General features: G+C 30.1%; 1 protein-coding gene and 1 pseudogene across 1 annotated transcript in view; one reads left to right on the top strand and one right to left on the bottom strand.

Moving 5' to 3' along the window:
* The window catches only part of LOC126551608 (uncharacterized), a 231,092-nt gene that overhangs the window by 122,435 nt on the left and 88,247 nt on the right, over nucleotides 1-20,410 (bottom strand). The window lies entirely within an intron of this gene.
* LOC126551609 (uncharacterized) lies at nucleotides 5,974-6,882 on the top strand (annotated as a pseudogene).

The following is a 20,410-nucleotide window of genomic DNA, read 5'->3' as shown; positions in this document are numbered from 1 at the left end:
AATCATAGCAACAAAAATTACAATTAGTATACTAGTATACATAATGATTTCAACTAATAGTTTTAAAAATCAACCCTGGATATTTGTTTAATTTAATAAATCATTTCAAACCTTGCTGCAGCTCTAGTAGTTTTTGCCATTTCTTCATAGCAATCAAGCATTTCAGTTTTATTTTTATTATGATAAAGATAAAGCTATTACTTAAATTATGTAACAATAATTTATTTAACAATTTAAAATTATAAAAGTACATGTATACAAGTATCCATAAAATAATACATAATTGTATTTTATACAAAAAAATTAAAAATATTAAATACAAATTAATTTTTGTGAAAATTAATTAATTTAAAAATTAATTATATAAACAAACAAAATTATTAGATATGAAAAAAACAATGTATTAATAGTTAATCTATATCTTACAAGATACCTAATGCTGTTGTTTAGTAGGTACATTGTAACGTGCCACGTACAATCAGTTGAATGTTGTCGATTTAGAAAGGTTGTTTTGAAATAAATGTACTCTCGAAATTATTCTAAGTGTTTTTTATTTAAAAAATTATTCTAAGTCCAATTAATTAATTTAATTAAACTTGTGAAAAATATTCTATGTCCAAATGACAAAACTATTGATCTGGGTGAAGTGAAGGTGCTCGTTCTAACTCTGGTGGATCACGTCTGAATTGTGCCTAATCTGGACCCCCTTTTATATCGTCTAGGGACTCCCGCGGTACCCTCAGACTCCTGTTGGTCATCTGCACCTGCATCCGCTTCTGCCCACGCTTTGCATCATCCGGGCGATAGCGTGCGTCAATTATATGACTATAATATTCTATCGGGTGAGTGATTCCGCAACTAATATACTCTACCGGGTGGTAATTATGTATCCATAATATGTCACCGGATAGTAGTTATATATTATTATCTCCCAGCGGATAGGAAGCACACGGGCGATGATACTTTTGATTGTTTTCCACTTTTGTTTTTTAGATCCGGTCCTAGTCCAACCACACCCAATCATTGCTTGCCTGGTTGCTCACCCTAACATAACTATAAGGATGTCCTTTATGCCCCCGTGGTTTAGAGTATTGTTGGCTATGGTAATTTATATATTATATTTAACTATCAGAGCACGTTGCAACATCTTCCATTAAACAATTTGAATTTAAGGGGACTGCAGCACGCGTATTTTTCATACGTTTTAGACCGATAAGCGGTGGTAAATTACACATACTTCGGATTGTCCGATTTAAATTTTTTATACATGTATCATGTATGAGTTCGTTGTCAAAATATCTAGGATTTTTAGAAAGCCGATTTTTGATTTTCAATTTTAAAAGACCTCAAAATTTAGATACTTTTTTCAAAAATCCCGTGAAATAATTACATTATACGAGTATTTGTATTTATTTTGAGCATATCTGATTTTAAATCAAAAATCGACTTCCTAAAAAGCCTAGATATTTTGTCAACGAATTCATACATGTATTAAAAATTAAAATCGGACAATCCGAAGTATGTGTAATTTACTACCGCTTTTAGTAGTTTTTATAGTTATGCATACAAGAATATATTTCGTTTTTCATAAATCATTGACATGTGCGTGCGCGTGAAGTGTGGCCCACCATCGAATGGTGTTCAAATAGTAGTATCGGCATTCGGTGTCAAATAAAAAACACAGGAATTGACTAGGTATATAATTTGAGGTTTATTGAATAAAAACACTATAGACTGAATATGTTATTATAATTTACGAGGTGCTCTGACTAAATAAAACTAAAAGATGCTCTGTTAAAACAAACTAGTCGTTTTCTCACCCTCGACTTTACTCGACTGACTGCCGACCACCGACCGGGCCGTCGCAACGGTCCGTCCGGGGCCTTCAGTATGTGCTGACCCAGCCATTTCGGTCACGTAGACCATCGTGGGAACTGAAATGGTCACACACTCCTTTACCCTGAGTCAACACATTTGTATATGAGTTTATATGTAGCCTACAGTACATACATACATACTACATACTCACCCATATACAACACGCGTGTGAGAGTTGCTTCCGGCGCGCAGCGCGGCGATTGCTCGGTGCGGCGAGACATCGATTCTTGGAAACAATTAGCGGATAAGGATTACTGGATAGGTATAGAAAAATCACTAATGGATAACAATAATCAATAATAACTATATTATTCCATAATTTAATACAATCTATATTATTATATTATAAGGAAATATAAAGTATAATATACCGCCTGGCGCCTATATGAATCATTTGATTTCAACATTACACTCGAACACTCCGATCAGTTAAGTTGTTTGTAAGTTTCCATTGTTTTGTGTTTTTTTCATTATTTTAACAAATGGGTAAAGACTGGCGTTTTGGCCGAAAAACTAGGTGCAAGTTAAGTGCACCTAAGTTGAAAAAATATAAATTGCAAAATTTACAATCAATAAAAAAAAAAGTGACGAAGATCATAGCTGTGATGTTCAGGTAATTATAAAAACATTAATTTAATTTAGTGGTGTTACATAAGACAGCAAGCCAGCAATGATAATGAAGACTGTTCAACATCATCATAGTTTTCATAAAAACTTTTGTGGATTTACGCCCAATTTTTTTTTAAATGTTTCTTATAACGACTTTATAACGTAGAGTAGTTGAGTAGAAATAATGCTTTGATTTTTAACTTTAGCCTCTCTTTGAAAAGGACAATTCATATAGTTGGTAGTTTGAGGGGTCAAAAGTAAGATATTTCCATTAGTTTTCAAAAGCGTTGGGAAAATACCTAATAAAGTAACGGAAAAACGGTAATTTTTACGCATAATCAGTTTTGGACAAAATCGATATTTTTATTTTGCTGTAACTCAAAAACAAATCATTGTAAATACTTGAAATTTTCACCAAACATGTTCATATTAAGGTTATATACTTACGATTAAATTTTCAAAATATTTTTACTTTTTTCAAGCTATTTATAGACATTTTAAATTTTCGATTTTTTTTTTTTTTTTGTAGCGTCGATAAAAAAATGTAATTAAAAATTTAATACAAGGTTCCTTATGAGTTTTTCTTATTGTAGTTAAAAAAAATCAAAAATCATTAGTCTCAATTTTTTTTTATAAGCGTTTATATTTCAAATTTTTATGGTACATATCAAAATCGCGTAAAATTGCAACTAATTTTGTAATTGAAAAATCGTAACATTTTTTGTATTTATATCTAAAGTTAAAAAATTCAAGACTAAGTTTTTCATAAAATTTATAATATATAATTATAATTTATAATTTATAATTTATTTATTTTTTTAATTTCCTTCAAATAGCTACAGAGAAAATTCGAAGCGTTATTATAGGAAAAATGTTATGAACATTTGAGTTTTAAATTTTTTTAAATGATAAGTTAGTCTTATAGTGATTCAAAAATTATAAGAATACATTTATATTGGTTTAAATAAATATTTATAAATAGTATATACTTCTTTTCAAACTGTAGACAAATGAAATAACTGTGGAACCATCTACGTCGACTATTTGTTCTACGACCCCAAAAAAAAAAAAAAAAAAACCGATAAATGTATTGATGGGGCGTGGAGTAAACGGTCATACAAAACTAACTGCAATGCTTTATTGGAAGTAGTAAGTTAAAAAATGATTTATAAAATAATAATAAGTTATAAAAAAATTAATTAATTAATTTACATTTTAATTTATTGTACGTAGGCGTGTATTGTAGGAGCTAGAACTATAAAAATTATATTTATTGGTGTGCGAAATAATATTGCTGCATTTGTGATAGGTATAGCAGAAAAAAAAGGCATAGTTATTGAACATTTATGCTTTAAAAACTGGAATGGTTCGTCAACCGGTATGGAAGATGATATTATTGTAGATGATTTCAAACAAAGTTTATTAATGCATGGAATTGTTTATTCTAAATTAATTGGTAAGACCTTTTATTAATTAAATATAACATCTAATCTGTAATATTTTTTAATTCGTTAGAAGGCGATGGCACAGTTCTGTTATGAAACGATTACGTGAAGCAAATCCTTATGGTCCAAATATAGTAATTAATTAAATCGAATGCACTAATCATCTTTTAAGAAATTATATTAATTAGCTGAGAGATATTCCTATTAAAAGAAAGAGTTCAAAGGGTGAATGTGTAGGTACCAGGATGCTATCGAAAAATATTACATGACCGATTATTGAGACTTCGCTATGCGGTAACCGAAGCTATAAAATATAGACAACGACAGCTAGAAACTATATCGTAAGAAGATAATTTGTTAAAATTAAAAAAAAAAATTATAAATGGCCCCAGTCATGTCTTTGGAGATCATAGCGATTGCAGTCAATATTTTGGCGAAGGTCCAAAAATAGGTAAAAAATATTTTTTATAGTATTCATTTAAATAATTATATTATTGTATAATCTATTAAGTATATAAAGTTTAAATATTTAATAGGTATTTTATATAGGTATTAATTTTTTTACTATTTATTATTTATTTTATTAAATTATATATTTATTTATTTCCTAATTTTTATCATGTAGATGAAAAAAACTACGTTCAGGATTTTAAGAGACTGGGTATTTGGGAAGATATAACGTGTAACGAATACGTGCACCACTAGGGCGCACGACTAGTGTCATATAAACTCAACTATCTTCGGCGCGCACGCCCAATAGTGTTCATAGAGTGCGCGGCGCTGCAGTTGTGTTTTATGGGCACCGTTACCAATTATGTTTTATAACTTTTACCACAGAAAATAAATAGTAACGGGTGCCAAATAACAGATTTACGTCAACAAACATCACAAAGTCCTTACTAATTAAATAAATAAAAAAACTAATCACGGAGCAACACCAAAAGTGAGGTAATCAAAATAAAAAGCTATTAAGCCGAGGAGTCTGCAAATAGGACCCGGCCGTCACTAGCAAATCGAATTCCACCGCCGAGCTGAAGAAGCCGGGACTAGATCGTAATTCCCGTATAGCTGGAATACAGAGTACACGATACATGTATTAACGCCACTATATGTTTTTCGGCCTAGACCGGTGACCAAAGCCATCGGTATAGTACCGTGTTCGAAACCGCCGCCGCCTAGTCGAAAAGCCACCGCCTAGTCAACGCCGCCGCCGCTCAGCTGCCCGATTCACAGGACCACCGCTGAACTTTAAACGATCGGAATACAGTTTGCCTGTAATAACACCGCAGTGTAAAGCGTCCACCACTGCCTCACACAGTAGTAGTACAGCACGCCTGTACTAACGCCGCTGTGTGAGTGCTAGTACTTCTCGGTTCCGGTGAATAAAGTATCCGTGAGTCGCATTCGTATCATATGTTTGTAAAATTGTATCATATTTATTGTGAGTTCGAATGAACCAAAATATCTTATAATATTTATTATTTATGTATGTAAAAGAAAATTGTAATAAAAGGAAATAATTAATAAGAAAAAACCGACTTATTACAAACGAAAATAAAAAATATGTTTATATACCACACTGAAAGCCTAATGTATAATTATAACAACAACGCGGCAGAATCGTATAATTCTATTTTAGCAAAATTTGTTGGTGGTAAGCGAATTAACTTTTCAAAAAAAGGATCTTATGAGTTAAGGTGTAATGTTGCTGTTACGGCTTACAAATCTGGTATGAGCCGTTTATCATTATTTAATAAACATATTACAACAAAGAGTCCGGGTTTATTTACAAAACGATATGTTAAAAAACACGAGTCATCACTATGCCAAAAAAGACGACGTCGTCTCTTTTGTCAGCTTGATAGTTCGATCAAAAATTAAAGCATCTGCAGGACCTGATCAAAACTACGGTGCTGTTTTAGAGAAAATTGATCCATTAGAAAATATCACTGATGCTGAGTACACTAATTTACAGACCAAATTTTTAGAAAAATTATAATTATCAATAAGTCAAGTACAATCATTAGAAAAACGAACTAAACGGCAACATCAATGCGAAGAATGGCACTTAGAAAGAAAAAAACGGTTAGTATAATATATTATTTTATAGCAGTAAATAATAGTATAGACAATAGAATCATATTATTTTTTCTCCAATGAATATTTATTATTTACCTAACAAAATATTTATTTCACATTAAAGTCATGACAGAATTTTAAACAGTTAAAAATTAATTTTTTTTAAAACAAATGTAATCATTTGAAGTATGAATATTTTTTAGTTTATGAAAATCAATATTTATATTGCCTTTTAATTTTTACAGTTTAACTGCATCACTATTTGGTCGAATTTGTAAATTGCGGAAAACTACATCACGTGATAAAGTAGTTAGTTATATGTTATTTGGAACATTCAAAGGGAATGCATCAACTCGTTATGGTATAGAAAATGAGAATATAGCAAAAGAACAGTTGGAAAAAGTGATCAAAAAAGAAATTCTTCCGGCAGGGTTAATAATAGATACGAACCAACCCTTTTTAGTCGTATCGCCGGATGGATTAGTTGAGTTAGATGCATTAGTGGAAATAAAATGTCCAGCAAGCGCTAAAAATTTTACCCCAGAAGATGCAATAAAAAATAAAAAAAATTAAAAGTTGTGTCATCAAAAATGGAAATCTTTTTCTAAACAGAAATGATAATTATTATTATCAAGTACAGGGCCAACTCCATGTAACTAACAGGATGTACTGTTATTTTTGCATATGGACAACAAAAGGTAGTTGTATATTTATTAGTACAATAATTTATTAATATTTTTATAATATTGTAATTTAACTGTTAATTAGGTATTTTAATCGAAAAAATTCAGAGAGACGATCATTTTTGGAAAACCAACATGGAAGTCCCCTATTAAAAACATTTTTTATGGATTATCTTTTAAAAGAGTTAATAAAACAAGAATTAAAATAATATTAAAAAACGTGTATTTATGTTTTAATATTCATCGTAAATTTGTTTAATAATTGATGATTAATAATTAATGATGATTATTTATTTATTATAGTAGTACATTATACATTATACATTTATGTAACATAGAATATTATTTAATTTTTAATATTTTAATACTTTGATTGTTTTGTTATCAAAGCTTTTGAAAGTATGACCAATGAGCGAAAAATATCTTGCTAAACACTAGGTGAAATAAGACATGGCACTACGGGGGTTCTGCTGGTAGCTGTTTGTCGCACAAACCGGTTTTATATAATATTTTGTGGTTCCTCGTTATCATTCCTTTGGGTTTCGACTGTTTCGAGGATTCCATATCTCACACACACTAACGTTCATTTACTTTACACACATAGACACGCAACTAGACAAGACTACAAAGAATTGCCTATACACAACTCCTTAGAAATGGTCATAGCAAAATGTATTTTTTATGATAATTTATGTCGGATGGGCGGATAGTTTATAAGATTGAATACTAATAGATTTTTAAACATATTTATTGTGGATATTATTTATTATTTATTGATATTTGATAGTACGGTCTGCACAAAAAACCACGGCTGCACCGCGCCATCTATGTTGAACTACGGCGGGTTTTGGCCTTTGCTTCTTCTGTCAAAGATACTTGTAAATAACCTGAGGCTGTCCAATGTGCAAAATAGTTTTGCATCACTCAAACCTTCTAAATGATCATCCATGTTTGGAGTCGGGAATACCTTACGTATAGTCTGAGAGTTCAATTTTCTATAATCTACAACTAATCTTGGCTCACCATTTTTCTTCTTCACCAATAATACAGGAGATGCATATGCTGATTTTGTCTCCATAACTAGGCCTGCCTAACCTTCCATTCGCTGGCAATTTTGTTGATAATGTCGATGATACAAGTAACCACCTCAAACCAAACCCGAATAAGACACTTCTTTGCGCATTTCATCTGAGAAATAGGGAAACCAATCGCAAATTGGAAATCACATGGGAAGGTGAGGCACTACTACACTGCAATACACCAGTATATTAAGGAGTTACTCCTGACAGAACTTTAACTTACAAATATCACTGCGAAAAGACAAGTAAAAAGATAAATACACGCAACGGTCTACTCCGGAAACTGAAGGATCGAAATGGGGAGCACAACCCCACACCCTACGGGTATCTGCAACGTCCCTCTGTTTTTCAGTCGTTGAATAAGCATGTGAATTATGGGGAAGATCAACTCATGCAAAAAAAAAGATACCGCTCTAAATGATGCATGTCGTATTGTAACAGGATGCCTCAAAATTACACCTATTGAATAAATATACTTAGCTCCACCATCAATAAGACGACTAATCTCCACTAACTGTGAAAGACAAAAACAGGCTAACGACCCGAGACATCCTATGTACGGACAGACGACTACAATTTCTCGTCTAAAGTCAAGGAAAAGCTTTCTCCGAGTCTCCAGTGCCTTAGAAAATGACCCCTCAAAGAAAAGAATAAATGCATGGAAAGATAAAACAGAGGACATTAGAGGCTAGATTGATCCTGCGGAATACTTACCTCCAGGGCACTAACTACAATAGCATGTGTGGAAGACATTAAATCGACTGAGAGTGGGAGTAGGAAGATCTAAGAATAACATGCTGAAATGGGGATACCTAAATGATCAGGAGACATCTTGCCACTGTGGAACAACTCAGACGATGGCACATTTATTGGTATGTCAGTTGGCACCAGGACCTTGCATGCAAGAAGACCTAACCGCTGCCAACCAGAAAGCAATGGACGTGGCCCAATACTGGGAAAATGAAAACATCTAATGGAAATACTTACTATACCAAATTTCATTTTATTTTATTGTATATTATCTACCTATGTATGTTTTAAATTGTAAACCAATTATATACAGGATGACTCTTTTATCATTGAATACTCATTATTTAAAAATTTGTAGACTTTTTTCAACTTTTTTTTTTCAAAATGTTTAGTGTTATGCTTTTTTAGAATTATAAATTTTTTTTATTTTTTTCATGCTTATATTTAATAGTGAAACCTCTATCAACTATTGATTTTCAAATGGCAATCTATATTTAAAATGTCATATAATAATAGGGCTATTTTTTATGTATTTTAACATTTTAATTATTAGTTTCTATTTAACCGTTAACAAGTTATAGCTGCTCAAAATTAGGTGGTTTTAGGTTTTCAGGTGTTCGTCTCAGTGTCTCACAGGTTATTACGGCTAATTACATTGATTAAAATTTAAAACACAATTATTGTTTTTAAAGACCAGTAGTCAAATAATAAATTGTTATCGTTCAACCAAAGTAATAATATCTTTATAGTTTTGTATCTGCTAATACTAGTAATACTTACAACATGAATACGGATTGTGAACATTAGACAGTAGTGAACTTTGATATTTATGATATCACAGTCAAATTATTATCAAAGTTTGATCATTAACACATTTTACAATTTTTTGATATCATAGTTTAGTGATTACAATATCATAATATGAAACATGTCTTCATGATAATATTATGATAGTACCTCCTAAACAACCACGTGACAAATGATAATACTTTAGCTATAGCCATCGAGATATATAAACTATTCTGGAGCGCGTACTTTGTATAATCATCTTGTAATGAAAAACAAGCCGACGCGTTCGAACGTTTCCCCCACCACTGCAGGGCAACTATAACGCTGTCGACCCGGTACCGTATAACAATACAGGATTATTTCAATTTCGTTCAAAAATTATAAAAACCACCAGGAAAAATACAAATGAAAATACTTATTTTTTACTTTAAAAATATTAATAACATATTATACTGTAACTATTAATACATTTACATAATATACTAAAATATAATAAAAATTGAAGTATAAATTATACAAAATAATAATAATAAAAAACCAAATTATTTGGAATCATTTTTAGACTTAAGCTATTTATCTAAACATTTTTAAAGCCTTAATGATGATTTATTTTTAAAAACTTGTTTAGAACTTATTTCTTTGGCATAATGGCGCATTCTTATGTTTACAAAACTTTGACCAAGTGCAGTGAAAAGGCTATACTCATGACTTGGGAAACCAATATCCACATTAATGGGGTGTGAATTGGGGGGAAAAAAATAGAGTACTTTTATTTAATATATTGGTTTTTGCTAACATCACAATATTTTGTTTCACATTGTTATGCAATTTTTGATTTACAACAACAACAGCTTGTTAAGATTTTTCAAGCTCTTGAATAATAATTGATACCTTTACATTGATATCCTTTTACATAGCTATGATCTGTTTAATCATCTTATAATAATAGATCAATACAGTAAGGACATACAACTTTTATGCATATACTTTTGATAATACAGCCAGCAATATAATCAAGTAGTTAGGGGGGTTTGGGGGGCTTAGCCCCCCCAAAAAATATTGGACCATCTAATTTAAAAAAATATTTAAATCAATAAAATTGTAAAAATAGGCATTTACTATATGTAAAAAATCAATTCAAAAGTATACTACAAAATTACTTCACTTTTAAATATTTATTTTGTGTTATAATAGCATAAGCAACTTTTGGGGATTTATTAACTATATTAATTAAAATTATAAATTGTCATTTGATACAAGGTTCCACATAACATAATGAATCTAGTTTGATTAATTTGGAATTTATTTTATAGGTACCTATATTTTTTTTTTTTAAAATAATAACAATATAATTAATATTGTATAAAATATCCTAGACTGACAACTCGTTTTTCGTATACAATGATAATTTCATTAAATTCAAATTTAATACCATCCATTACAGTAACCCACTTGTAAACTACTGTACAGCAGATCGACATTTTTTAATCGAATTTCGATTTATAAATAAAAAAAATATATACCTAGTTAATATAAAATCCAAGTAAAATTTCCAAAATAATAATTAAAAACTTAATATATGATAAAAAATAAAAATCCGTATTTGATAAAAAAAAAAATAATATTTTGTTGTTCAGCGATCTCCGGATTTTGATTTATTGATTAAAGATTTTTATCATAATGGTATAGTTTTTTAATTTCTATCTTTTTTTTTTATTCTATTTCAATTTTATTTTAAATATAGATATTTTTTATAAATCAAAATTCAATAAAAAAAAACAGCCGTGTCGAATAAAAATAAAAGTTCTATAATAAATCAAAATAGAATTAAAATTATTTTTCAGAAAAATCTAATTTGGATAAAAATGTAAATAGAATAAAATATAAAAAAATTTAAATAAAATAATAAAATACTCGACATTTGTTAAGTGTTAAGGCTACCAAAAATTCAAAGTCCTTCGATTCAGTAAATGGAAAGTTTTTATTCGTCATTTTAAATGCATGTATTTTATTCAGTGGTGCATGTATGGGTTAAAACTTTTATAAGTTCATTAGATACAACTTTTTTAAATATTAATGTTGTTAGCATTTGTCATATTCATATAGCTGCTATATTATAGCATTATAGTAGAGATTATATTATTAACTATGTTAAATATATTTTTTAGTAGTTATGCATAACTATTGTTATATGAATACAGAACAGGTATAAATAAATAACACATTTTTGAAATTAAATAAATAAAACTTATCATGTTTATAACTATTACAAATAATTTTAAGTAAGTTGAATACTTACTCTCCATATTTATTATCTTTAGGTAACTCATAAGTCATAAGGCAATTGTTATTAATTGACACTGATAGTATTTTATACTTGAATGGAATGTTGTTTGGGTAATAATAAACATGAATTTTAAATTATAACATTTTTTTATGGTTATACAATATAAAATAACAATGTTAAGTATAATGATTAAAATAATACTTGATGTTGTATGGGCCATAGAACCTTACAATTAACCGATAGAGTATAATTTTTTATAATAAGGTCGTTGTTTAAATAGTTGTGTCTGTAAATATTTTATTACCTAACTACCCAACAAGTTTTTGAAAAGTAATTGTGTACCTAATATTTGAAATACTTTACAGAAAAATACATAACCTTTAGATACTGGATCTAAGTTATAGCTTATAAACTATAAAGAATTAATTTCACAAATGCACAAAGAAGAATATTATTATAAATATTTTTTTTTTGTATTGTATAAATAATCCTTCGTAGGTGATGGCGTATGATGGGAAAAGAAGTCTTATTGGAGTTATAATAAATACTACTTATAAATTGAATTTGCAACTACCTACATAATTAAAATAACTAATTACAAAGTAATAAAATAGTTCGAATTGATCTGAGGAAATCGAATTATAATTTAAGTTGTTTAATATTTACTGAAATTATTATTTTCACCGACCAACGGTTCGAGATACGATAATGATTCACAGGTTAGTATAATAAATGTTAGTTTTCTATTATAAATAATTTTTTTGAGTTATTTTTCTCAAAAGTTCTAAACAAATATGATTTCTAACAATAATGAATTATTATAATGTATTTGAATGATTAACACAAATTATTTATAATAATGATTCATAAATACAGTTTATAAATATATATATAAAAAAACAATTAATGGTAATTTATTTCAAGATCATTCAATTTAGTGGATAGGAACAATGGAAATATTAAATAATGTAACCTTAGTTATTTAATAAGGTGATGCGTACAAGTGAAAACAATTATAATAGGTATGATCCTATAAGAAGATTGACGGAAATTAGCATAAATCTAAAATTGTAATAAAACATTTTTTTTACGCGATAATTGCAAAAATATAAAACTAGGATTTAAGTAATTTAATTCAAACACTTCAAGTTTTAACTGAAAATCATCCAGGAATCATTTTTACCTCAGTGTATTGAAGAGATTCAGACAAAAGTCTGGGGGCTGGACTCGGATTAGTATATCCCTAGCACCCCCTTGTAAGAAAATGCGGATAACTTTGGAAGGGATAAAGCACTAACGACGGGATAAAGTGCACAAACGAGCACTAACGAAGCACAAACGATCGCCCCGGGTTTGGACCCGAAATTCAAAATGGGGGGTGGTGGGGACATGGACCTCAAAATGATATTACCTACACCAAGTTAAGGGTTTTAATACGAAATAATTATTATTAGTTCTATTAGTATAGAATAATTTATTAAAAAAAAAAAAAGGAAATATTTTACTAAGCAAAATTATGCGGGAAAATTAATAGGGGTTAAATATTTATTTGAGACTAAAAAAATTATAAGTGGATTATACGTTGAGGAAAACTTGAGAAAAAATATTTTGTTGAAATACAGAGTATATTGATTGAGAATTTTATTGTAGGCAGTAAAGACCTTATTTATTGATTTATTGGGAAAGCAAGTAATAAGTCCTTATATTATGTGAATTTTATTAGGTTGAAGTAAAGCCAGATTTTTATTACCTACTGTGCAATATTCGGTCACATAAACGTTTCAGAGACATTTCAAATCAACTTATATAATTGCGTTTATTGTTACTTTTGCGTTGCGCCAATGTTGTGGTAATTGCCGTTATCCAAATTTGATGACGTTTCATATGAGTTGTATTGACGTTTACATTACATATTTTGTAACATCGTATCAACATCTCTGAGATGTTATAAATAACACGTTCAAGAAACATATATTTAACAATTAGTAGATGTTACCTAGATGTTATTAATCGACATCGATACGAGATCAATCGTAGTAAAACGAAAAAAAAACTGTAAAAATAATCGGTCCGATCAGGGTATCGAACCTTATAGTACCATGATTAAACCTACCTAACTGGGAAACGCCTTAACCTACCTAACCATGACTGCCTATTGGAAATAATCTGTATAGGTAATTGTAGTATATTGGTTGGCAATTGCCGAATTCCGTCCCGGGGGTGGAGCAACTATGTCCGAATTCTTTCCCGGTTAGGTAGATGGTCATGATCATCTATATCCGTAATAGTCAATATAATCAAATTTGTAATATACACTTTATAAAATATAATATTAATATATTATACTTATTATAAAGAGAAGTTCAATTTTATCACGCGTATCTTTTTTTGTACTATCGCAATTATTCGCAATAAAAACGTAAACGATTTAATGATCGAAAAGTTCCCACAGAATACGCTACAATTAAAGCCGTGATCGCATTAAAAAGTAAAAATACCCAATTTACTACCGATAACGTATTTGATAACGTAAATTGTAACGAACTCTATTTATCAACTACCTATCTGTATATATGTGTATATTGTATATATGATTTTAGTTTGACAATACTTGAGATGTTACAATTTTATAGTCCACTTATTAATTTTATGAACATTCCAGTTTGTAATATTTTCCATTTTGAGCACTGAATATAATGCAAAAGTAATAGTCAGTATAATGAAAAAGAATAATGTAATTTTCTTATCGTATTTTATTACCACTGGCCTATATCATAGTTACTACTAGTAGTAGTAGAGCTCATAGCTTATCGCCTAATCGGCATTCTAGTATAGTAGATATTTCGTATTACGAAATCGTATTAAATCGTTTTAATATCGAAACAATATATGATGAGCGTCAGTTATTCTTCAGCAATTCGCGAGAGTACATCGATTGTTATTTTTTACGTTTTTGTTCGTTCGTTCTTTTATTTATTGCAGTATGGCTGGTATTGCATATGAAACAGTGATAGGTGAGAAAGGCAAACCTATAATAATCGTTGAAGGCGCGAAATTCCGTCGGCAGAAACCGTTAGCAAATAATGTAGTTAGATGGGTATGCAGTACTCATAAAACATGTAAGTGTTTTTTAAAAATTGACGAAAATGGCACGTGCTTGAGCGATTGCTTATTGATCCATAACCATGAAAAAGATAATATCCAGAAATTAGATCGACAAAAAATAAGCAATTCAATAAAACGAAAAGCCATCGATGATCCCTCTGTTCGACCTTCAAAACTTCTCCAGACTGAGTTGCAAAAATCTGGTTCTCTTAACCTCACAATACAAGATGTTACACTGATAAGAAAAAACGTTGGATACGCTAGACTTGCTCATTTACCAAAATTACCGAAAACTTTTTCAGAATTTCATAATGCACTGAATGATATGACATTACAGACAAACGAGGATGAGACGTTTTTACTTCATAACGATGTCGATAATAATATTGTCTGTTTTTCAACCGATACAAATATAAAAAAATTGACCGAATGCTCAAAAGTCACGGCTGATGGAACATTTTAGTTGTTGTTGTCGCTAACATGGCAATTCAAATTATATTCGTTTAGCGGGGTTTTCGTTCCATCCATTTTCGTGTTGAGATATCGGTTCGTATCGTGCGACACCGCGGTGCGGTTGACAACAGCTTGCTGTTGTGTGATAACCGTCCGGTGCGTGCGTGCGGCCGTTATCTCGTTTTCGTTTAAAAATGTCTTCGTTATTTCGTATCGTGCATGTGCGGTCGAAATAAATTCGGTTATGTTTCGTGTATTTTCTTCAAGTCATTCAGCTCAGTGTCACCGATAGTTCCATACTCTAAAACTGTAAGTTCGCGTGTTTTCATTTGTGTAGGTGACACTGAGCTTTCGTTTCGTACTTCACTTGTTGTCGAGTCCGGTTCGTTAAAACTGTGTGACAGACCGGCTCGAGCTCCTGTTTTTTCGTTGTGTTGTTACGGTGCGGAGCTCCGTGTGGACTCAAATTCGTTTGTTCATTGTCTGCAGTAGAAATCCACGTTGTCTGTGATTTTCGTGAATTGGTTGTTGGTAAATGTCGTTCGAACAATTTATTGTCAACTTGTCTCATTTTATTTCCCCAGTTTTAGGGTGGTCATTATTGTTACCAACAATCATTGTGAGTCGTGGTTTTCATATTCGTCCAGTACTGATGTGTGCACGTCTGTGCCTTTCGTGTATTTGAATTCGTCGTTGGTGGCTGTGGCCAGCTTATCGCGCACGCTGCTGTCATTTTTTATTGTATTAAATTATTATTACGTTACCGGTGAGCGCATTACCTGACATAGCCACATTGTGAGTATTGGTCGACCATTTGTGTTATAAGTTTAATTTTTTTTTTTGTATAGCCGACGGGCTATTTATTATTATAGAATGGCACTGTGTATTATTATCTGAACTATTATTTATTATTATTTACATATTATTTTATTTATTTGGTTGGTAGTGCAGCACCTTGGGTGGCCTGCCTTCCTGCCGTAAAGGCGATTTAATATTATTATTATTAAAGCCGAGTGCGGCTACAGTTGTCCTAACCCTTTTCTACAATTTTTTTGCATTCATGGACTGGCTAATAATGTTTTTATACCGTTGATGTTCTTTTTGTTGCCAAATAAACTACTAACATCTTATGAACGAGCTTTTTCCTTTCTTTTAGAAAAAATAAAATCACTTAATTTGAATTTTGCTCCCGATAGCATACGTGTTGACTCTGAACCCGCGATTCATGCTGCAGTTAAGAAAATGTTTCCTCATATTTCTGTATTTGGCTGTCGTTTTCATCTGGGCCAAAGCTGGTGGAGAAAAATACAGAATTTGGGTTTGAGCACTGAATACCGCAAATTTGACTCATCGATAAATATCTTTCTGAGATCATTATTTGGATTGCCATTTTTACCTCCAAACGAAGTTAGTGATTCGTTCGTGTTCGATTTTTTTTCGATTGAACCTGATGATGCCAGAGTAACTAAGTTCTGTGGTTATTTGCTGGATACATATATTTCAGAGAATGCTCTTTTTCCACCATCTATTTGGGCTGAATATTCACCTTGTGTATCCCGTACCACATATAATTGCGAGTCATTTCATTCGAAATTCAACAGTTATTTTTATACTTTAAAACCAAACATATTTCAATTCACAGAAGCTGAAAAACAGTGTAAACTGAATTTTATATCAAAATGCGGAGTACTTTGCCAAAATCAAAATTAACATTGGAGAGAGAACAGTTTTTAAATGATAAAATGATGTTTTGGAAAAGGCAAAACATAGATCGACACCAGTTTGTGTGTCAGGTTTCGTCTAAGATTTTACCAGCCTATTTCAAAAAATCTAACAAATAATTATTTTCATTTTCATTTTCGGTTAGCTGATATATTTGGTTAAATTCTAGTAAAAACAAAAAAAAAATAATTTAAATAATAATTACACATAAGCCTGTTTTGCGGGATTTTACATTTTTAAACATGCCAGCAAAGCTGCCAATCCTCAGCCTAGAGAAAATGTGAAGGAAAATGTTACTGCCACCTACATCATAGTTACTAATTGGTAGTAGAACGGAATTCAGACATAGTTGCTCCGCCCCTAGGACGGAATTCGGTCATCAGTTATGGAACAATAAGGGGCCTGGGACGGAATTCGGTACCAGCCTTTTGGTTATAACATTTTCACAATATTGAACTTAGAGATGATAGTGTAAGGATTAAGTAGCGGGGGCCGGGGAGTATTATTATATGAAAATAACATAAATTTAAGTACATTCCTTACCTAAAATGTTTATTTTAAATAGGTAAAAAACTTACGTCAACATAACTATATATTAAGAGCGGTATCATGTCTTTTCGCCGACGGTATCAACTCCGATAGCATCGACGCCGACGGCATTTATCGGCGTAGATACCGTCGGCGTAATGACATAGAACCATTAAGAACTATTGTCTCTTACAACATGTCAGCATAAATATTAAATACCAACCTACTATAAATACAAATGATATTACGTAGATATACGGTATCTACCTATCTATGTGTCTCTACATTTATTTTTTTTTGATACTTATCAGAAGAAAGAAAATTAGAGATCTATTTAATGTCAAAAAAGTACTTAACATGTGTACCTACCTATACTATAATAACTGTATTTGTAGTCCACCATCTTACAAACATGAAATACATAACATGGCAAATTTAGGTACCTACCTCCGTACGTCCAGCATAATCCATTTAATCTAAGAAATAAGTAGGTAATTCAAGCACAGCTACTGCTAGAGGCTACCTATTTTTTGATAGCGTACCCTCCAACCGCCTAAACATGACACAAATATTGCATACCTTTTTTAATGCACAATATATTATTTTTTATTAATTAGGTAGCTCATGAAATAATAAATCATAATTTAATAGATTATGATAAAAATGTACAAAAAAAAAAAAAAAAATAAGTTCTCAAGTTTCAATAATATATAATATATTTATTTTATTGCATGTAGGATATAGGTTACATAATATTATGTACCTATTTATTATAAACATAACATTTTAAATGTGGAGACAAAACAATTTAAATATTAATACCAACAGACAACAATTTAATTTAATAAGATGGGTAATCATAGTATATAGGTATTAATGCATTACATATTATAACAATAATAATAAAAAAAAAAAACTAAATACTAATATACAAATACACAAATGTCAAATACGAGAAGTTTAGATATTTAAGTGAATAATAACTAATAGGTATCTATTTACCTAATTTTATTATCAAAATATTAATTTAAATTATACTTTTTATTTATTTTCACATGTTTATTTCATGGCATTATGTTATCATAATTGCTAAATTATTACCTTCACTAACACAAAAACATTTATGTTTTAAATTTTTTTCATTTACACATTATATTATATCTGATATTTCATCAGTTTTAATTTTGCACATACCAATAACTAAAGTAGAAATAACAGGTCCATTGCAAAATTCTTTACAATTTAGGTATTTTTTAACAAAAAATGTTATAGAATTGTCTTTAGACTTAACAATATTAACTATTAAGACTAATGCATATCATCTAATATAAAGTATTAATCTTTTTGTTTTAATGTATCTATAGTTGTATTTGTCCTTATTAAACTATATTTTCTATAAACTGTATCAGATAATTCTAAAACTGATAGTGAATGTTGATAGATTTCTTTGCTTAAATGGGTTAACTGAGGGTAGAGATCAAATTTAGAATTATCAGTTTTTTGCTTTTCTACAATTATATTTAATATTTCCTGTAATGAATATTTTGTAGACTTAAAAGATTACTTTATATATTGTAGGTAATTCTCATACCTAAATGTACTCCTAAGTGGTCCTTGTATCATTGGAAACATAGGTAGGTGTATCAAACTATGAATATTGTAGGATATTAAATATTGACCGTATAAGGTAGCATAATCAGTAAACAAATTTTTTCAATAATTGAGAAGCTATATCATTGAGCGTCTGACAAGTTTCAGCACAAGCTAAAATACGAACAGCAAATACTAAAAGCATAAAATGATTATAAGCAGCTTTCTTTAATTTACCTTGCAAGAAAATTGCACCAGTGTACATGACAAAATTTCTCAATTCTGTTGCTTTAAACTATCAATGTCATTAATAGACCTTAATCGAGCAAATACAGAAGGCATGTATGTCCTTAATTTTATTAATTCATTGTTTATTTGCTTTTTTTTCGTCAGCTAATCTATTGTCTTTTTTGCCCCTAACCCAATGTTCTATCAATTTTTTTGTCATTCCAAGGCAAACATTTTGCATATAGTCAAGGCGTACTACTTCAGTTATACTGATTGGTAAATTTAGTAACGGATTATCCTCTTTATGATAGTCATCATCAAATTGTTTGCGAAAAGATTCATCAGTTCTTAATTTTGACTCCGTTCTAAGAAAAGATACATGATTTTGTAAATAGGTTCCTCCACACATGATGTGCACCCAAAATAAGCATTATGACTCTTTACATTTAAAAGAAAGGATTTTGCAGGGGCATCACAAACTATATTTTATATCTCTACATTTAACAATTTTCCACATACATACAAACCATCTTTTAATACTTTTAAAATATCTGAACAAATGGATTACAAAATTCTTCAACCGATTGAGGCTATTGGCAACCGTGAGAAATACTAATAGGAAAAACTTTAGTATGTAATTCCTTAAAATTTTAAATAGAAACTAAAATTAGCCCTATTTGACTTTTGGAACTGTTTATCAAAGGTAAATCATCAATATTAATCCCTATTTTTAAATTGTTGTCAGATATGCCTACATATTATCATGATATAATTCTAAAACTGGTTTTAACATATTTTTATATTTTAACATATTAATAAATGTAAGTACCATTATAGTCATATAAAAATTTTCATGTGTTTTAGGTGTTCTCCTCATTATAGTACGCACATCTTTGGGGTACTTTCAATCCTTCTGACCTCATTATATTAAGGAGTGAATTACAACTATTATGTTAAATTTTATATTCTAAAACCCAATATCTTAATTAATCCAATAAATTTGTATTACTATTCTCGGATATGTCTTCAATACATGAATTTAAAGTATTTTGGGTTACATTTAATGTTTAAATACCAGATAAGTCTTTTCAAATTTAGAAGATTGTTACCAAACATTTCTGATGTGTTGTCAAAAATACCACGTCTACTGTTGAAAATTGGTATATCAGCAATAATTGTATTGCC

The sequence above is a fragment of the Aphis gossypii genome, chromosome X, assembly GCF_020184175.1.
Source record: "Aphis gossypii isolate Hap1 chromosome X, ASM2018417v2, whole genome shotgun sequence".
NCBI classification, from domain to species: Eukaryota; Metazoa; Arthropoda; class Insecta; order Hemiptera; family Aphididae; genus Aphis; species Aphis gossypii.
The sequence above is the reverse complement of the archived record's forward strand: the minus strand, read 5'-3'. Positions and strand labels throughout refer to the sequence as shown.